A 20,025-nucleotide genomic window follows, 5' to 3' on the forward strand; every position below is an offset into this window, starting at 1 on the left:
TTTGAACTGCCCATAACTTTGAAGATCCTTACTGAGAACCCAGTAGTCATGGAAGTGTGTCACAGTGAGCTATGTTGACATTTTCACTGAACCAAATGCTGAGGCTTCCACTCAGTGCTTCTGGGAATCCTACAAAAAACTATAACGGTGTTATCTGAGAAAAACTAAGTCTCCATCATGGGAATAAGATGGCTGAAAAGACTCACTATAACCAACTCCACCACCACCAGGACAGGGTGCTCTCCTATGGATCCCCCTGATTAAGCACAAACCACACCCAAACACCAATTTCCAACACCAAGAGATCCTTTATTAAAAGCAAAGCAAAGAAACAAGGTGGCTGGATCTGCAAAAGCAGCAAGTAGCTCTGCAAGAGTGATTTTTTAAAAGGGAAAAATGAGAGAGGTCCCTGTTAGAGTAAGCTAGGATGAGTTGGTAGATTCTGATTGGCTCATTAGTCCATGTAGCCAAATAGAGAATTCTGAGATGTAGACCTTGGTGGTCAGCTTCAAGAATGAGTCAGACATAGGGAACTGGTCATATAAGGGAATGGCCCTTGCTGGCCTTAAACAAGCAGGATAGCTAATTGAATGAAAAGGTCTACCAGAAATGAAAGTGCAGGGCAGTCTCTGAATTCAGAAACCCAATAAAAGCAAGAAAAATGGGGAATGAGTAAGGAAGAATGGAAACTGCCTACAAAACTTTCTAGGGACTTGAGATACTTGGAAAATGATGATGCAGTCATCCCTGTATTTTGGACTTCTCTTCTGGTTCCTTGGAACATGCACTGAGAGTGACAGCTACGGGATTAAATCAAATAGAGCATTCCCCAAGGAGTGTTTGACTTCATTTTGCAATGTCAAATGTCTTTTGCTAGGACACTCACTCCACTGTTCAAAAAAACTGGAGTTTATACACACATGTAGGTGACGATGATGATATATATATATATTAGACAGAGCAGACAGAGGAAGACATACACAGAGAAGTGATAGGGGTAGAGAGATAGTCTAAAAATCTCTGCAGGCAACTTATTTAACCATCATATTTTGAGAGATGTGTTTTCATTATTTCTTTCCTAAGTTTTTCCTACATTTTGTCACAGTCATTGATCCAGCTGTTAACAAACTTAAATTATCTGTTACTTGCTGTTCTTAAGTGATTGGCAGGCTTACATATACTGTTCACGTGCAGAGCACAGAAAGTATCAAGCACTGCCACCAATTTGGATCTCTGCTGCACAGCTGCTCCAACTGCAGCACTTGGTACATGGAGTTGGGGAATCAAGTCATTAGAGCAACAAGGGGCAGTTCCTTCTTGCACACAGGCTTCTATAAGGCCTGGATGTGGTTTTCCTGTGGCCTGATACTTCAAACGATGCCTTAAAGGTACCTAAAGATAGAGCCAAAGAGATCAAATAAAATACCACAAGCATGGATTCCCAATGGCCATGTAAAAAAGCTACACACCACATTGCAAATTTGTTAGCTCAGTAAGGAAAGGCAGAGACAGGTGGATCCCTGTGGTGAGCTAGCCCACGAATATAACCAAAGCAGTGAGTCCTGAGTTCTGCAAGAGGCCTTGTCTCAAAAACTAAGGTGAAGAAGTAGTACAGGAAGACATCCTGGCATCAACCTTTGCCCTCCACACTTACCTGCATGAGTGAACACAATAGACCCAACCTATCTTCTTACATACATACACACATGTGCACATTATATATGCAAAAACTCTAGCAGTCACATATGCTCATAAGCAAAAGGCATGAAAAGCCCAAACCTTTAGGAAGTTCCTTATCTCAAAACATGTCTAACAATTGTATTCTCTGCTGTATGATCATAAATTAAATGAAGAGAATTTCCCCCTTGAACATAAAAAAAAAAAAAAGATGTATATCTACAGGCTAGAGTTTATTCTAAAACATTTCTAAGATTTGTATTTGGAATGAGGGTTGTTTCATAATCCAATCTTGGAGAAACCAAAGCTCAGAGTAGACTCTGTAGATGCTGTCTACCAAGATTGTCTGAGCTCCTATATTTTTGCACTTGGGTGTAATAAAATGCCACTAGTCTGTGTGCAAGAAAATGTACATGGTCTGTATGTGCCTCTTCTTAACACATGATAAGAGTCTGTAACATGCATTGGTAGGGTATTACGTGAAGCACCTGCAATTGTATTATCAAACTGCATCAAGTGCAGAGAAAGCATTTAGAGGTGTCTATCTAGGCAGCAAGTGCTTCTTCTGTAGTGTAACATTGTCTAAGATGCCAAGAACACCAGCACCTCTTATAAATAATTAACCTTTCAGAAATGACATTAGGGTATATCTGTGTTTTATAAATAGGGTCAAAAAATAAAAATCTTGATACTGCTGAGAAGCTCTTGCTGGACAGAATAAGGACCAGCATTCAGATCCACACCACTTTCATAAATGCCAAGTGGAGCAGGGCCACCAGCCTATAATCCTAGCATATGGGAGGCAAGCAGAGAAGGAGCAAGCTAACTAGCTAGACTAGCGCAGTCAGAGACCTCTGGGTTTCCTGTGAAACCATATCTCAACATCCAAAGTGGAGAGGGGTTTAAGACAACAGAAGTCAACCTCAGGCTGCCACTCGCATGCATACCTGCACCAAACCTGCTCCCCATTAATCTCTCTCCCTCCCTCCCTCCATGCCTCCCTCCCTCCTTTCATCTCTCCCTCCTTCCCTCTCTCCCTCCCTCCTCTGCTCCTCCTCCTTGTTCTTCTTGTTCTTGTTCTTGTTCTTCTTGTTCTTGTTCTTCGTATTCTTGTTCGTCGTCGTCTTCTTCTTCTTCTTCTTCTTCTTCTTCTTCTTCTTCTTCTTCTTCTTCAATTTATTCTTGTTACATCTCAATGGTTATCCCATCCTTTGTATCCTCCCATTCTGCCCTCCCTCCCATTTTTCCCTTATCCCCCCCCCCCATGATTGTTGCTGAGGGGGATTACCTCCCCCTGTATATGCTCATAGGGTATCAAGTCTCTTCTTGGTAACCTGCTATCCTTCCTCTGAGTGCCACCAGGTCTCCCCCTCCAGGGAACATGGTCAAATGTGAGGCACCATAGTACGTGAGAAAGTCATATCCCACTCTCCACTCAACTGTGGAGACTGTTCTGACCATTGACTAGATCTGGGTAGGGGTTTAAAGTTTACTTCCTGTATTGTCCTTGACTGGTGCCATAGTTTGAGCAGGACCCCTGGGCCCAAATCTGCCTATCATAATGTTCTACATGTAGGTTTCTAGGACCCTCTGGATCCTTCTACTTTGCTATTCTCCCAGGCTTCTCTCATCCAGAGTCTAAATAGGATGTCCTCCCCTCTCTCCCAGTTTCCTGGTAAGTGAAAGCTTTCATGAGACATGCCTCTTGGGCTAGTATGCAGATATAAGTGAGTATATACCATTTGATTCTTTCTGCTTCTGGGTTAACTCACTCATTATGATCATTCCTAGCTCAATCCATTTGTCCACAAATTTCGGGAATTCCTTGTTTTTAATAGCTGAGTAGTATTCCATAGTGTAAATGTACCACAGTTTCTTTATCCATTCTTCTACTGATGGACACTTAGGCTGTTTCCATGTTCTGGCTATTATGAATAAGGCTGCTATAAACATGGTTGAGCAAATTTTCTTGTTGTGTGCTGGAGCATCTTATGGGTATATTCCAAGGAGTGGAATAGCTGGGTCTTGAGGAAGGCCTATTCCCATTTTTCTGAGATAGCACCAGATAGATTTCCAAAGTGGATGTACTAGTTTGCATTCCCACCAGCAATGAAGGAGTGTTCCTCTCTCCCCATATCCTCGCCAGCATGTGGTGTCACTTGAGTTTTTGATCTTAGCCATTCTGATGGGTGTAAGATGGAATCTCAGAGTTGTTTTGATTTGCATTTCTCTGATGACTAGAGATGTTGAGCATTTCTTTAAGGGTTTCTCAGCCATTTGATACTCCTCTGTTGAGAATTCTCTGTTTAATTCTGAGCCCCATTTCTCAATTGGGTTATTTGGTTTGGTGGCGTTTAATTTCTTCAGTTCTTTATAAAGTTTGGATATTAGACCTTTGTCAGATGCAGGGTTGGTGAAGATTTTTTCCCAGTTGTAGGCTGTCGCTTTGTCCTTTTGACAGTGTCTCCTGCCTTACAGAAGCTTCTCAGCCTCATGAGGTCCCATTTATTAATTGTTGTCCTTAAGACCTGGGCTCTTGGTGTTCTGTTCAGGAAGTTGTCTCCTGTGTCAATATGTTCTAGGCTCTTCTCCACTTTTTCTTCTAACTGATTTAGTGTCTCTGGTTTTATATTGAGGTCTTTAATCCATTTGGACTTGAGCTTTGTGCAAGGTGACAAATATGGGTCCAGTTGCATTTTTTACACATAGACATCCAGTTAGACCAGGACCATTTGTTGAAGATGCCATCCTTTTTTCATTGAATGGATTTGGCTTCTTTGCCAAAAATCAAGTGACCATATGTGTGTAGATTCATATCTGGGTCTTCCATTCGATTCCACTGATCAACCAGCCTGTTGCTGAGCCAGTACCATGCTGTTTTAATTACTATTGCTATATAGTACATTTGAGATCAGGTATAGAGATTCCTCTGGAGCACCTTTTATTGTACAGGATTGTTTGAGCTATTCTGTTTTTTTTTTTTCCATAGAAAGTTGAGAATTGACCTTTCAATGTCTTTAAAAAATTGTGTAGGTATTTTGATAGGGAGTGCATTGAATCTGTAGATTGGTTTTGGTAGGATGGCCATTTTTACTATGTTAATTCTACTGATCCATGAGCAAGGAAGATCATTCCATCTTCTCAGGTCATCTTCAATCTCTTTCTTCAGAGTTTTGAAATTTTTTTCAAACAAGTCCTTCACTTGCTTAGTTAGAGTAACTCCTAGATATTTTATATTGCTTGTGGCTAATGTGAAGGGTGTGGTTTTCCTAATTTCTTCCTCTGCAAGCTTGTCATTTGTGTATAGGAAGGCTACAGACTTTTTTGAGTTAATTTTGTATCCAGCCAATTGGCTGAAGGTGTTTATCAGCTGTAGGAGTTCTCTGGTGGAATTTTGAGGGTCACTTATGTACACTAACATATCATCTCCAAATAGGGATAATTTGATTTCCTTCTTACTGATTGGGATAACCTTGATCTCCTTTTGTTGTCTTATTGCTCTGGCTAGAACTTCGAGTACTTTGTTGAAGAGATATGGAGAGAGTGGGCAGCCTTGCCTTGTTCCCGATTTTAGAGGAATTTCCTTGAGTATCTCACCATTTACTTTGGTTTTGGCTATTGGCTTGCAGTATATAGCCTTTATTATGTTAAGGAAAGTGCCGTGTATCCCCGATCTCTCTAAAACTGTAAACATGAATGGGTGTTGGATTTTATCAAATGCTTTGTTTTTTGTTTTGTTTTGTTTTGTTTTTGTTCTGTACGTTTTGTGTTTTGATTATTATGTGATGGGCAATTTTTCTTTTCTGGTCAATTCTATTGGTGTTCTGTAGGCCTCTTGTATGTTTATAGGCATCTCTTTCTTTAGCTTGGGGAAATTTTCTTCTATGATTTTGTTGAGAATAGTTTCTGGGCCTTGGAATCTGATATCTTCTCTTTCTTCAATGCCTATTATCCTCAAATTTCTTCTTTTCATGGTGTCCTTAATTTCTTGGATGTTTTGTGTCAGAATTTTTCCTGATTTGGCATTTTCTTTAATGGTTGCTTCAAGATCTGTGAATGTATCTTCTAGACCTGAGATTCATTCTTCCATGTCTTGGATTCTGTTAGAAAAGCTCACCTCTGTGTTGCTCGCCTTCTTCTCTGAGGTCTCACGTTCTCGTTTTTCTTCTGTCTGTGTGTTTATCATTGAATCCAATTTCATCTTCAGATCTTGAACTGATTTTTTGATTTCTTTCATCTGACTGTTTGTATATTCCTGAGTTTCTTCCATTGCCTCTTTGTAGGTCTTCAGAGCTTGAACCGTTTTATTTATTTCTTTCATCTGGTTGTTTGCATTTTCCTGAAATTTTTCCAGTTCCACTCTATGTGCTTCTTTTATGTCTCTCACCTGTTTGGTTGTGTCTTCCTGCATTTGATTATGAATTTTATTTGTTTCCTCCATTATCATCCTCATTACTAAGGATTTGAGGTCATTTTCTTGTATTTCCGTTGTATTTGAGTTATCTGGGTTGTTTTCTTTGGGATAGCTTGAAACTGGAGAAGCCATGTTGTTTTGTGTGTGTGTGTGTGTGTGTGTGTGTGTGTGTGTGTGTGTGTGGTTTTTTTTTTTTTTTTTTTTTTTGCGTATGCTTTTACACTGTCCTTTAGACATTTTGCCGTCTTTGTTTTTGTTGTGTAGCTTCCAGAGTTGGATGGAGGGAGTCTGATGAGAGATTCACTTGTTTTCTCATGATTTCCGTAAGCTGGAAGCTCTGATGCTTCACTGGTGTGGATGGCATGAGGTTAGCACTGTCGTTTTTTACTCTAACAGCCAGTGATCCTCAGCTCCCCTCTGCTGTGGGTCCTGCAATCATTCTGGGTCTCTGAATGACTGTTCGTTCAGGCCAAGGTATCCACAGCCTTCTGGGTCCCCTGCCAAGTCCAGCCAGGGACACTGGGCCCGAACCATGCACTGAGCTCATCTAGATTCTCAGGGCCTGATCTGTCTGGCAAGCTCAGCTAGGGATTCTGGGCCCAAAATGCACACAGGGTCCAGTCATAATTTTTGGGCTGGGACTGCGCACCAAGCTTAGCTCGGGCCTTTTGGCAGAAAGTTCATGCTGTGGTCAGTTATTGACTCGAGGCCCAAACCGTCCGCCAAGCTCAGCCAGGAATTCTGGATTCAAACTGCACACTGTGTCCAACCAGAGTCTTAGAGCCGGGACTGTGCCAAAAGCTCAGCTAGAATCTCTGGGCCCAATCTGTCTGCCAAGCACAGTTAGGGACTCTGGCCCCAAACTGCACGCCGAGCTCCACCCGAGTCTCCGGGGGGGGGAATGGTGCACTGAGCTCAGCCAGGGACTCTGGACTCACACTGCACGCTGAGTTCAGCCCGGGACTCCGGGCCTAAACTGCATGGATAGTCCATCCAGAGTCTTAGGGCTGCCGCGCCTGTGTGCACAGCTCAGCTATAGTTTCTGGGCCCAATATGCCTGACAAGTCCAGCTAGGGCCTCTGGGATGAATCTGTGTGCTGACCTCAGCCTGTGTCAGCACCCCAGAACTGCCCGCTGAGCTGAGCTAGTGTCTCAGGCAGAAATGCTCACTGAGCTGAGCTAGTGCCTCCGGTGTAACTGAGCGCTCTGCCCAGCCTGTGTCACAGCAGGCGAACTGCGGCTGCTCTGAGCTGGGCCTCTGGTGCAAGGGAGTGCTCCACCCAGCCTGTGTCACGGCAGGAGAGCTGCCGCTGAGCTGAGCTGAGCTGGTGCCTAGGGTAAAACTGAGGGCTCTGGCCTGCCTGCATCACAGCAGGGGAGCTGTGGCTGGGCTGCGCTAGTGCCTCAGGCAGAATTGCTTGCTGAGTTGAGCCAGTGTCTCCACAGCACTGCACACTGAGCTGAACCCGGGGCTCTGGGGCTGAACTGTGCGCTGAGTCCAGTTTGAGTCTCAAAGCACCACGCACCCCAAATCCTGCCCAGAGTCCCCTCTCCCACAGCAACTCCCACCAGCCACCACACCACTCGCCTCCACCAGAAGGATCTGAGCTGCAAACCTCAGCCACCGCCACTGGTGCTGCTGGTGCCACTGCTGCTGCTGGTGCCCCTGCTGCCACTGGTGCCGCTGCTGCCACTGGTGCCGCTGCTGCTGCTGCTGCCGCCGCCTCTGCCACTGCTGCTCTGATCCGAGAAAATCCACCCTCCTCCTGTATGCAGGGGCACGCTGGTCCTCCGCAACCTGGTCCCTCTGAACCGTGGAGCACTCCTGCTGCCGTGGTGTCGGGATCTTGGTGTTCCTGGCTCAGAAATCTGTACAATTCCCTGAATTGTTCACTGGAGCTTCCAAACATGGTCCACACTGCTCGCTGCCATCTTGGATCCCTTCTTCTTCTTCTTCTTCTTCTTCTTCTTCTTCTTCTTCTTCTTCTTTCTCTCTCTTTCTCTCTCTCTCTCTCTCTCTCTCTCTCTCTCTCTCTCTCTCTCTCACACACACACACACACACACACCAGGGAAGGGGAAGATCAGGAGAGAGAACCTTAGAATCTTTAATGAATTAGTTGGAAACATGATGATTATGCCACCTTTTGCATTTAAAAAGTAGTAATTACTAAAGATATCTCAGAATAGGCATTTTATAGCTTTAAGAAATTGTCACCCATTTTGTCATAATGAAAATATTTGTTAGGTATATGGCTTAATTCACATCTCTTCTTACTTTAGACCAATTGAAGGAATATCTTTCATAAACGTTTTCTCAAATCTAATATAATGTGATCAAGTGCTATTTTGCATATTACCAAAGCTGGGAAAAGTTGCTGTTTAACAAATTAGTTCAAAATAATTAGCCTCAAAGGGGCTGTGATTTAGAAATACTGCCCTGATCATAAAGCCCATTAATTTTAATTGAGTTTATGGTGCACACAGAAAGAAGAAAAAGCATATCATCCCATTTTAAAAGCAAATGTAGGAAAAATTCAAGAATTATAGCTGTTTATTGACCTGGGTTTTCTTTTGAAATTAGTCCCATAACTTGTTTATGACCATTTTCACATCATTAACTTTTATCGGTTTTTAAGCCATTGTGTGTTTATCCATCCAGGGTTCTCCATTCGTAGACCTCTGAAATTATTTTTGAATGGCTAATTATTTCCCAGTTGCCCTATTCCTTCCTAAGTCAGTCTTCCTCGTTATCAGTATAGGGCTGCTACTTGAGCCCCTTTCTCTCTCGTCTGGAACCACTGCATTCCCTCTTCCCATGTCTTTCCCCAAAGGCACATTTGCCACATGGTAATATCTGAGCATAATTACTCATTCCTTTATTGTAGCTTTCCCAAAAAAAGACACTTGTTTTTTCCCCTTATAAAAGATATATTCCGTGTTCTTTAAATACCACAAAAGAAAAACAAATGGAAACCTGGACTTGATTTGAGGGATTTTCATGTAACTGCAACCTAGAAATATCCTCCTGCAACAAGGATGCAGAGCAAGATAAGGAAGCTAGGAAAAGCGCCCATCAGATTCCACAAAAAAAACAGTCTGTTCACCCAAAATGTCATGGTGCCCTATGGTACTTTGCTTATAAAGTTAATAGAAACTTCCATTCTGTGCTACTACCTCACCCCTTGTAAAAACCATAAGCTACTTAAAAACATAGGCAAATGTAGAAACCCAATCTACTTTATTTCCTAGTCAGCCAAATGCTCACATTACACCATTGCTCCTCATATTCATTTGCTATTGATATTCAACAAATTGCTGCAACACAGTAGCATAAATCACAAAAGTGTGTTTGTTCATCATTTCTTTCACAGTTAGGTGCACTATGACTTTTCAGGCTCCTCAGCATGTGCTGTCCACTCATGTGGAGTCCCTGGGATTCAAGATGTACTCCTAAGATCACTGTTACTGTGGAAGGTGTGTGTTCCTTGTGGTCACAGGACTGAAACCCCTGTTTCCATGACACCTGCCAATCAATGCCTACTGTTACTTTGTAGACTTTTCTCCCTTCCTGCCAGGCAGCCAACCAGAGCATGGAATGCTTCTTGTACTTCTGAGGGTCTCATCATTGTAACAATACCAAAGGAAATCATCTTAAAAGAAAGAAACCTGTCGGAAATGGCTCAGTCTCCAGTTTCACAGTCTGTGGGATCACATGGAACCTGACAAATTATCTTTGAATTCTGCCTATATAGCACTTCATCAGTTTCTTAATTCATTCACTAAAAATATGCAAAATCATGCCATGCCACAGTTAAAGAAATTCTATCTATATATCAACATGAATGAAATGGATGAATCCTATTCTAAAAATATGGTTTTAAAATGGTCAAATGCAACATATTATCATTTAGATAAATCTCCCAAAATAATATCTATCTATCTATCTATCTATCTATCTATCTATCTCCCTCTTTCTCTCTCAATATCTCTCTGCACTTAACAAATTCATGGAATTAGTTAAAATTTTGTATCAAATTTTCAATATTTCATAATGATTTTGTATTTTAAGAACAAAACAATATGACTATTATGAAGAATTCTAGGTACAATGCTTTCTCTATATGTATATATAAAGTCTAATGTAATAGTGTATATAAATATATAATATAGTTTATAAGACAAAATATCATCAGTACATACATATTATCTTTATTTTTCTTAATTAGAAATATTTTAATATATCAAAAACATAATTTCTCTCACTTCACATTTTATACCATTTTCCTTTAATTAAAATAACATATTTTCCTCTATGGGAAATAGCTTGCCTATTTTGTTTTATGTTTAAATCCCATGTATGCTTTCCAAACTAAGCCATCAAACTATAATAACCCATCTGCAAACTGGGTAATTAACATGGTTCATGCTTTCAAAATGATTTCTGGTATTCAAATACTTTTGTTAATCTTATTTGTATTAAATTCAACATTTATTCACAATATGGCCACATAGAGGATTAAATCAATGCCTTGGTTTCTAGTTGTGGTAGAGTTAGCTAAAACAGCTATGTTAAAGAACATGACAGAATTTAAAATAAATGCTTTGTAGTAGAGGAATATTATATGGTCTTTAGACCATTTACAATTGAGGAAAAGATCAATTTATTCCAGGACATTCAATTGGAATATATGATTAAAAAATAATGATATTGGGAAGAAATTTTGTTTATCTTCACATATACAAATGATCAATCTTCTAAGCAGTGGGATAATGGTGACTAAAAAGAACGTGCACTTTTCAGTACAATGTGCGACTTCTGTTATATTTATTTCAAAGCTTGATCATCATTCATGTTTTTCTTTTCCGGGATTCAGCCATTCCATTTTAAGCCCCTATTCAGCCACAAATACTCCATTATGAAGCAGCCTTTTGGCTAAAATTGGTATTTATACAGGCGATAAGCTTAGATGCCTATTTTCTGAGCAATGATCAAATTTAGTTCCTCTGAATGATATCCTTTGATGGCTTTATTCTGCCTACTTTCATATGGATTATTTCTATTATGCATGATTACACTGGCAAGAAAATCCGAATGCAGTTTCAAGGCTCTCAATAAATGTACTTACTAATGACAGTTGTGACCATGTTCTCGTATTTGTATTTTTATAAGCCCTTAATCACCATCCTATCTGCCACCTCTCAATATGACACATCATCATTTGATTACCTGATATAAAAGCCAGTAACCCAGTTTCAATAGTCTCTACACAATATATATATATATATATATATATATATATATATATATATATATATATTTACACATATGTAAAATAAACTACATGCAGCAAGAAGAATTATATTAATGCTACATTCTTAGTGTTTTGGCTTTTTGTATTTGGCAACCTTGAAGAAAACATTTTCCTATCTTCATAAGTCTAAAATTTTGAATGTAAGTCAATATCTATCATATCTCATCTCTATAAACTTAAAACATCTATCTAGACCTAAAAACATCTTAACCCTTAAAAAACTAAGCTTTAATTGTGAAACTAAACTACGTGGTTTTTAACCCCATCAGAGACTTGAGAAGGAATAAAATTAATCACCTGAGTGAACAGGAAGTGCAAGTTAGCAGTTTCCAAAGTGAAAAGAATGACAGAGACTGCTTGCTGCCTAAACAGTCACCCAAAACTCTCTATAACGTTGGAGCATCACCTTCAGCTTCTGGTCCGGTATATGTGACAGACATATTTGTGAGGCAGGAACTTTTGAGGACTTGCTTACCCTGTCTTGGCAGAGTTTGGCTGTTGACTGTGCCTGCATCCAAGCTTGCCTATTTTTAGGCAGAATTCTATCAGTCCTACCCAGTTCTTTAAATCAATGTCTAGAAATGGTGAGAATGGTGTTGGGTGCAATTTATGAATGAGATAAATAGAAGACAACAATAAGGTGTCCACGAAGTATTTTCATGGCTTCAATACCTTCCTATACCGATCACAGCATGCCATATAAGACTCCAGTGATGTCTACCATGATGTTTTTCTAATGGGTTGCAGGTTTGTGCACAGAATTTTGTCAAAATAAGTACAAAATGAAAACAAATGTCACTTAAAAATCAACTTAGATTCAACCATTCTATCTTAACAAACAACTATATATATATTCATATGCCAAGAGGTTCAAAAGCCAATATTTTGAGCCATTCCTGATAGGCATTTTTAGCCACTACTATATGCTAAGAATTGTGTGAAACACTAGAGGTAAAATGAGTAATCATTTCACCATCACAGTAATAATGTCAATAAAAATAGTAACTTGGACCCTCTGTATCCTTTTATTTTTCTGTTCTCCCATGCGTCTCTCATTTGACCATGTCCCCTGGAGGGGGAGACCTGGTGGCACTCAGAGGAAGGACAGCAAGTAGCCAAGAAGAGACTTGATACCCTATGAGAATATATAGGGGGACATAATCCCCCTCAGGAACAGTCATAGGGGAGGGGAATAATGGGAAAATGGGGGGGGGGAATGGGAGGATACAAGGGATGGGATAAACATTGAGATGTAACAAGAATAAATTAATAAAAAAAATAAAAAATAAAAATAAAAAAATAAATAAAAAAAAATAGTAACTTGTCATATGTTGGGCTCATAATTGACTATTTTTTTGCACGCCTTTTCCCTGCTTCACAAAAGTTCTTGAAAGATATTTCACACACCAAGATTTAATTGCAATCTTCCAATGGTAGAACTGAGTTCTAACTGCATGTATATATCTGTGCCTCAGTTTAACCTTCTGAAAATGGGAATAATTGTACTGCCAAACACATATATACAAAAGTATATACAATAAATAAAATAGTCCCCAGTACATAAAAGGTTCTAATGTTAGGACGTGATCTGATAACACATAAAGAAAATAGATGATGGAACCATGCTATTAACTCTGAGAATACTTTGGTTTTTCTTATGTACATTGTCATAGCAAAAATGCCAAACCCCTAAATACCATCAATTTTCAAATGAAGGAATGAATAAGGTTTATAAACTATAACCAGTTTCCTCTTAGTATCTTCAAATTTTTACCAAATTAATATGAACTCTTCTATACATTGAAATGAAAATTTGTATAATAAACATAACTAAACCATAGTTTGTTGTTTTTTTCTATATCTAGAAGGAAATTAAGTTGTCTTGAAAAGATGAATCTATTTTCCAAGATGTCTTTTCTGCCAACAAGCTGAACTCCCCATGAGACAAAACATATCTAAGTGTAACCAACATCTATTAGCTGTTTTTCTACATAAAAGGGTCAAGTTTCTCAAGGCATTGACTCACTTTGAGGAATCCAAACAGACAAATGGCCCCATTCCCACTTCCATAACTTCTGAAATATGATCTGGAAGTTAAGATTCAAGTATTTTACAACAGAATGAGAAAGGAGAAGCCACTCAACCATGGTCAATTTTTGTAGAAAGGATAGCTGAGCATAATTTGAGAAACCCTACAAAGATCTTAGTGATTTAGTCAATGCAAGATAAATTTAACAAATAGATATAACTTCTTAATGACATATTTTTAAATTTTATTTGAGTTTCATGTACTTAACTATTATATTTCCACACCATAATTAAATAATCCATAAGCACAGAATATATGTAATCTATAACAACAGAGATTGTGTTGAATAGCAGACAACGATGTCTTGCTTAGACAGCATCTCTTTTATGACACTATTACAACTTCCAATATATCGATTAATTTTAGGTACACAAGTCCCACTTTTTCAACTTGAAGAAATGTTTTGGGCTACACATTTCACATGAAATCATGTAAGGAGACGGAAGTACTTGGTCCACGTCATTGGTTTCAAGCAGGTTTTATCTGGCAATTTAATCCAATTTTGTAAAAACGAAGCATGTTCTGTCCATGTACTTAGAAAACACTCCACATACTAAATCACATGTTACCACACCAGTTATTTATGTGAGGCAGGTGTCTTCACATTGGCCTCATCTTTGCAAGTTGTAAAAGATTGTCCTAAATTTCTAGGATGATCCACACTCACACATCGAGCCAAATGTTGGGCCTGCAGTCATGACCATTGGGAAAGTAGATAAAATTCATTGATAGAATTAGTTCTTCTTCTAAAAGCAATATAGAATTCAATCACATTATTTTTATAAACATACTGATAATAGAAAAGGTACTAACTATTAAGAATGACTGTTTTATGACTTTCTAAACTTTTCCCCAAGGAAATCTTTACTACATCTAGCCAAAAATTTTTCTATATGGGCTATCAGATGCACCTTGGATTGTAGCAAGATAATTATTAAAAATTCTGGAAAAACTATGAAAATTATATCTGAACTCAAGATATTTTTTCATTTGAATATGTTCCTTAATAAATGTTAATATTCATAAAATCATCATAGTAAAGGTATTTTTAAAAATAACTGTAAACTGAATCATGTATTCAGAATGCCTTCTGTCATTACAAATAGCAAACACATTACCTCCTAGCTGTGACAAATACCTGACAGAAGCAACTTTAGATAGAAAAGGTTTATTAAGTGGAAGTAGTCCATCATTGTAGGGAGGGAGTGGTGGCCCTGGTCACTCTGTCGGTAGCAGCGTGAGATGTGACATTACTTCCTATGCGGAACAAACCAGGAAGCAAGGAGATCATCCAGAACTAGACCATGTTCCCCTCCTCACCGATGTGCTCTCCATGACCTGCCTTCCATGGCCAAGTCTCCAGTCCCAAAGTTCCAGCTAACTCCCAAAACCTTCCTGCCAGCTGCCTCTCAAGTTGTGGGGAACATTTCACATTCAAGCTGTCACAGTTAGTGTCTATGTGCAGACCCTGATGAGCACCAGTGTTTAAGTGCCACCCTCACAGTTATAGTCTGGATGTGGAAATAAATACATTCATGAGTGAAGGTCTTAGTGAGTAACGGAGAAAACCACCATGCTGTGGGGAATGGGTAAGGAACGCTGGATCCAGACGTCATAGTAAGGACTTGGTCTGAGGAAGATACTTCAACTGAATTTCTAAGGATGTGGAGTTTCCCCATTGCAGTGGGGGCTGTAATGGTCTCTGGGATGTCTTCAAAATGCCAGTAGCATTTTCAGCATCTGTAAATCTCTCTAATGTCCAGTGGATACACTGTCATCTGTAGGGGTCTGAGCTTAGCACAAGCTACTCTGTTTACCAGAATAGCCTTCTCTTCCTTTCCATTTAAAAACCTGTGCTCAAACAGTGCCTTCCTCAGGCCACACCATGCTCTCACTCTTTTAAAGGTAAGTCTGTTTCCCTTGACTGTGCCTGCTAGCTTGATGCTCTCTTTCTTATTCGTCATGAGCATTGCTCTTGAATACATTCATTCCCTCATTCAGTACTTATGGAAATGTTCTCCATCCCAGGCACTAGAATTCAAAAGACACAGCCGATAACAAAAAAAGGATAGGGTGTTCTCTCCATGAAACTTACACTGTGGCAAGAATTAAACATGCAAAAAAGGTTTAATAAGAATATCACTTAAATTGAGAGGTATTAAGAGGAAAATAGAGTGTGGAATTTGCTATAGAACCTGAATAGATGAACAGTTGTATATATTAAATCAGGGTATGGAGATATGGGTCATTGAACGTAAGAACATAGACAAAATAGGTTCAATTCCCAGCACCCACTTGATGCCTCACAGCCATTTGTAATTCCACTTCCAGGAAATCCAAATCTTCTTCTGACCTGCGGGGGCACAAGGCACACAAAAGGTACACAGATGTACATGCAGACAAACACTCATACACATAAAGTCAAAATTAAATAGAAAAAATAGATTATATGGCTAAGTTGTTCAAAAAGAAATTAGATAACTCCTTCATTTCCCCCACAGATGCATTTTGTTTCCCCTGTCCTCCCATTCTTGATTAAAGCTTTCTGTCCCCATTTTTCTACATTCATTTCACCTATTTCAAGTGTCACCCCTCCCTTAAGACACCTCCCTTGACAAAATGGTTTAAAGGATAAAGTCCAGACAGCCATTTGTAAAGTTGGGCTAAGGACCATCCGTTGAATGTGGACAAAAGCTTTCAAGCAAGAACAACACAGAATGAGCAAGGAGCACAATGTCATGAGCAGAACTAAAACATTATTCTCACTAAATGAACAAGAAATATTAGTAACTAATTGTACAAAGCTGTCAATGACTCCTGAGGTCGTAGTTTCAGTACTTTTTCTGCAGAGGAACATCACTTCTGTAGTATTCTTGCCAAAAAGGCATTCCTTTAATCTCATCGTGATGAAGCATTAGACAATTCCAAACAGATGGGCTTTGAGACTGAACCCCAGCTGCCCTTGGTCCTCCAAAATAGTCATTGTCCTGAAAGAAAGACTGGTCATTCTTACAGATCAAATTGACAAAGGACTTGTGCCAATTACATGCAATCTCAGAACAAGTAAGATGCCCTCCACATCTGGAAAATGCAATTACTTGCTATGCTGAATTATTGATGTAATGGTGGCCAGTTTAAACACTCTGTATGTATTGAATAATTGTATCCATTCTGTAGTTACTAAATTTACTTAATTATAATAGAGTGATATAAAGTAAAATCCTTACTCTTTGCAAATACTGAAATATTTAGTGGTAAAGGGTCATGATGTCTGTTACTCAGATTAGGATGGTTCATTAATAACAGCAATTCTATTACTAATGATAGGTTTGCCCATGAGAACAGAGTATATCATGATATCTAAGCCTATGTCAAGGGTACGAGAATATTTAAAAATCATTATATATTAAAAATTTATTTATTTTTATATTTTGTAGATGTCTGTGTGCCTGAGCATATGTGTGTGCACTATGTATATATGTGTGTAGATGCCCTTGGAAACCAGATAAGGATGATGGGTTACCTGGAACTATATGTTGGCATACTTTTCACCAACTATCTTTATTTACGGTTCCTTAAATCTCTTTCTCCCTATTCCACCCCAGTCCTTTGAAACACCCCAACATCAGGTAGGGGAGAAAGGTTAGTTGGGGAAAGGGTGTGGCTTTCCTTAGCTGCTTCCTGCTGTATATGGTCCTCTGGTTCTTTGGGGGGCAAGTCCAGTCCTCATTTCAGGAAAATTCCAACTTCTTATCAGCAACCAGGAGCAGCAGGGAGGAAGCAGCAGCAGCCTTTTTTTCTTTCTGTGATCCCCAGTACCTCTTTGGGGCTGGCTTTTATCCCCACTGACAAAGACCACGCCCCAGAAGGGGTAGTTCACAGCTGAGAAACATCACATGCCCTCTCAGGAGGCAGTTATCAGCTGTAGACAAACTGGAGCAGCCCACATATCCCACACCTGGAACTAAAACAAAAACATGTTTACATATAAACTAAAACTTCTACAACAACTATAGGCAGTCATAAGCTGCTAATCTTGATGCTTGAAACTGCAAAAGCAACAAGGGCTTTTTAAACCCCTGAAAGGTTTCTTTAGCTACTCACTATATTATTAAATTTTTAATTTACTTTTACAATAGAGAGAAAATCAAAAAAATTTTCTTACAATCTGATTCTGATGTCTTCAACTCCTTCAATACTTCTTCATTTCTATTAGAATAAAATAAAATTTCTAAAGTATCTTTTTTTTAAATTTTTTTATTAATTTATTCTTGTTACATCTCAATGGTTATCCCATCCCTTGTGTCCTCCCATTCTTCCCTCCCTCCCATTTTCCCCTTATTCCCCTCCCCTATGACTGTCCCTGAGGGGGATTGCCTCCTCCTGTATATGCTCATAGGGTATCATATTCTAGCCTTGTGTAAAGGCAAGTTATATGACCACACTGTTTTTCCTTTTTTCTAGGAATGACGATTGCATCCAGTTGTTCTCTCAACTATTCGCAGGGATTATTTTTTCTGTCTTTCTTCTATCTCTGCTTCTTAATGTTTTTGGTTTATTCTTGATGATGCTGTGAGCTTAATCAATGAAGTTTCCCTAGGAAGATTTTGGAGAAAACTTTTGCACCACCATCCCTAGTTTTCTTTATCAGAGTCTTACCTGCTTCTTTCACAGCACTTTCTCCACAGACAGTTACCCTAACTATCCATCACTTACTTTATTTTTTTCCGTCTCTTACTTTATTATCAGTCATGTCCATTTGAATTTACCTTTAATTAATGTTGGGAATAAAAAATGTCACACTGGAGGGGGAGACCTGGTGGCACTCAGAGGAAGGATAGCCGGCTACCAAGAAGAGACTTGATACCCTATGAACATATACAGGGGGAGGAAGTCCACCTCAGTCACAGTCATAGGGGAGGGGAATAAGGGGAAAATAGGAGGGAGGGAGGAATGGGAGGATACAAGGGATGGGATAACCATTGAGATATAACAAGAATAAATTAATAAAAAAATAATAAATGACTTATTCACAGATTAGAACCTCCTAAAACTCTGCATTTGAATACTATTTGCCATTTTTTTGAAACCCACGATGAACTCAAATATTCTGTGTATCAAACAGTTGTACCAGTGCCATAATAGAGAAATGGACAGGATAAATGTGCATGGCTCTCCATAATGCCCCAGCCCTTTAGTAGCTCAATAGCTGCAAGCAGTCTTTTGCAAGAATGGTCTCCATAATCTAATTAATGAACTTCCTTATGATACATTACCATTTAACTTGACAAATCCAAATCTAAGAAAGCCAACACTCCATCTTTAAATTCTTTACATAAGAAAATGAGTTTTCAATATGACTGAGGCGACACATCCCAAGTCTCTTCCACAGTCAAGATGACCTTTCTCTCTTTTCTGCTCCATTCAACCATCTAGAGTTCAGAACAAATTCAGTCCCTGATCTGTGTGACAATATCCTACATGTTTGGGTTTTGTGTTCTTCTTCCTTTTTCTAATGAAAAATCCATCTTTCCTCTTTTGATTATTTTTCTAGCACTAACTAGAACTACTAGGTAAAAATAACTAGAAGAAGGAGCAGCAGTGGAGGAGGAAAATAAAACAGGAGGAAGGCATACAGGTTGGACCATGGGGGAGTTGCAGTGTAAAAGGCCTGTGTATGTATATGTATTATTTCAGTGTACATATGTATGAAATTATCAAACAGCAACAAAATACACTCTTCTATTTCTTCTGTATAAAAGCCAAGAAGGTACTTTCTTTAGGGTCTGCTCTACAATAAAAGTAAACAGAAAAAAAAATGTCATGTCTCTGTTTTTTAACAAGTCAAATGAGCATTTTACTTAAGAACTAACAGGATATCCCCACTTTGAGCTTTCTTATTTTGTCTTTTGGATTTTTTTCCTTTTGTTTTGGTTTTGGTTCTTTTCTGTTTTATTTTGTAATTTAGTGCACACAAACTAAAAATGCCTGCATCTACATGAAAGACACACATGTTTGATATGATCTTTATATCCATCACATACTGAAATGTCACCCCACCTTTCCTATCATAGCTGTCATCTGGGCATGAATATTCTTGTTTTCAACATAAGACAATGGAGGTGATAGTAAATAGTTTATCTAAAAGAATAAAGTTGCTCTGTTGTTGCTGTTGGTTCAGATAAGGCATTGCTAGGGATCGTAGATTGGTTTCAAATTCTCAGTCTTTTTTGTTTGTTTGTTTTGTTTTGTTTTGCTTTGTTTTGTTTTGTTTTTCCAGACAGGGTTTCTCTGTGTAGCCTTGGCTGTCCTGGATTCATTTTATAGACCAGGATGGCCTTGAACACAGAGATCTTCTTGCCTCTGTCTCCCCAAGTGCTGGGATTACAGGCGTGCACCTCCAAATCACAATCTTCTTGTCCCATTCTCTCTAGTGTTGCACCACCACAACTGTTTCTTTTATCTTAGTTTTTCTATCTGGTTGGAGTCTAAATTTTATGTCCACAAACTAATGAGATATAATGTGATATTG

This window comes from Acomys russatus, chromosome 12 (genome assembly GCF_903995435.1).
Source record: "Acomys russatus chromosome 12, mAcoRus1.1, whole genome shotgun sequence".
NCBI lineage: Eukaryota > Metazoa > Chordata > Mammalia > Rodentia > Muridae > Acomys > Acomys russatus.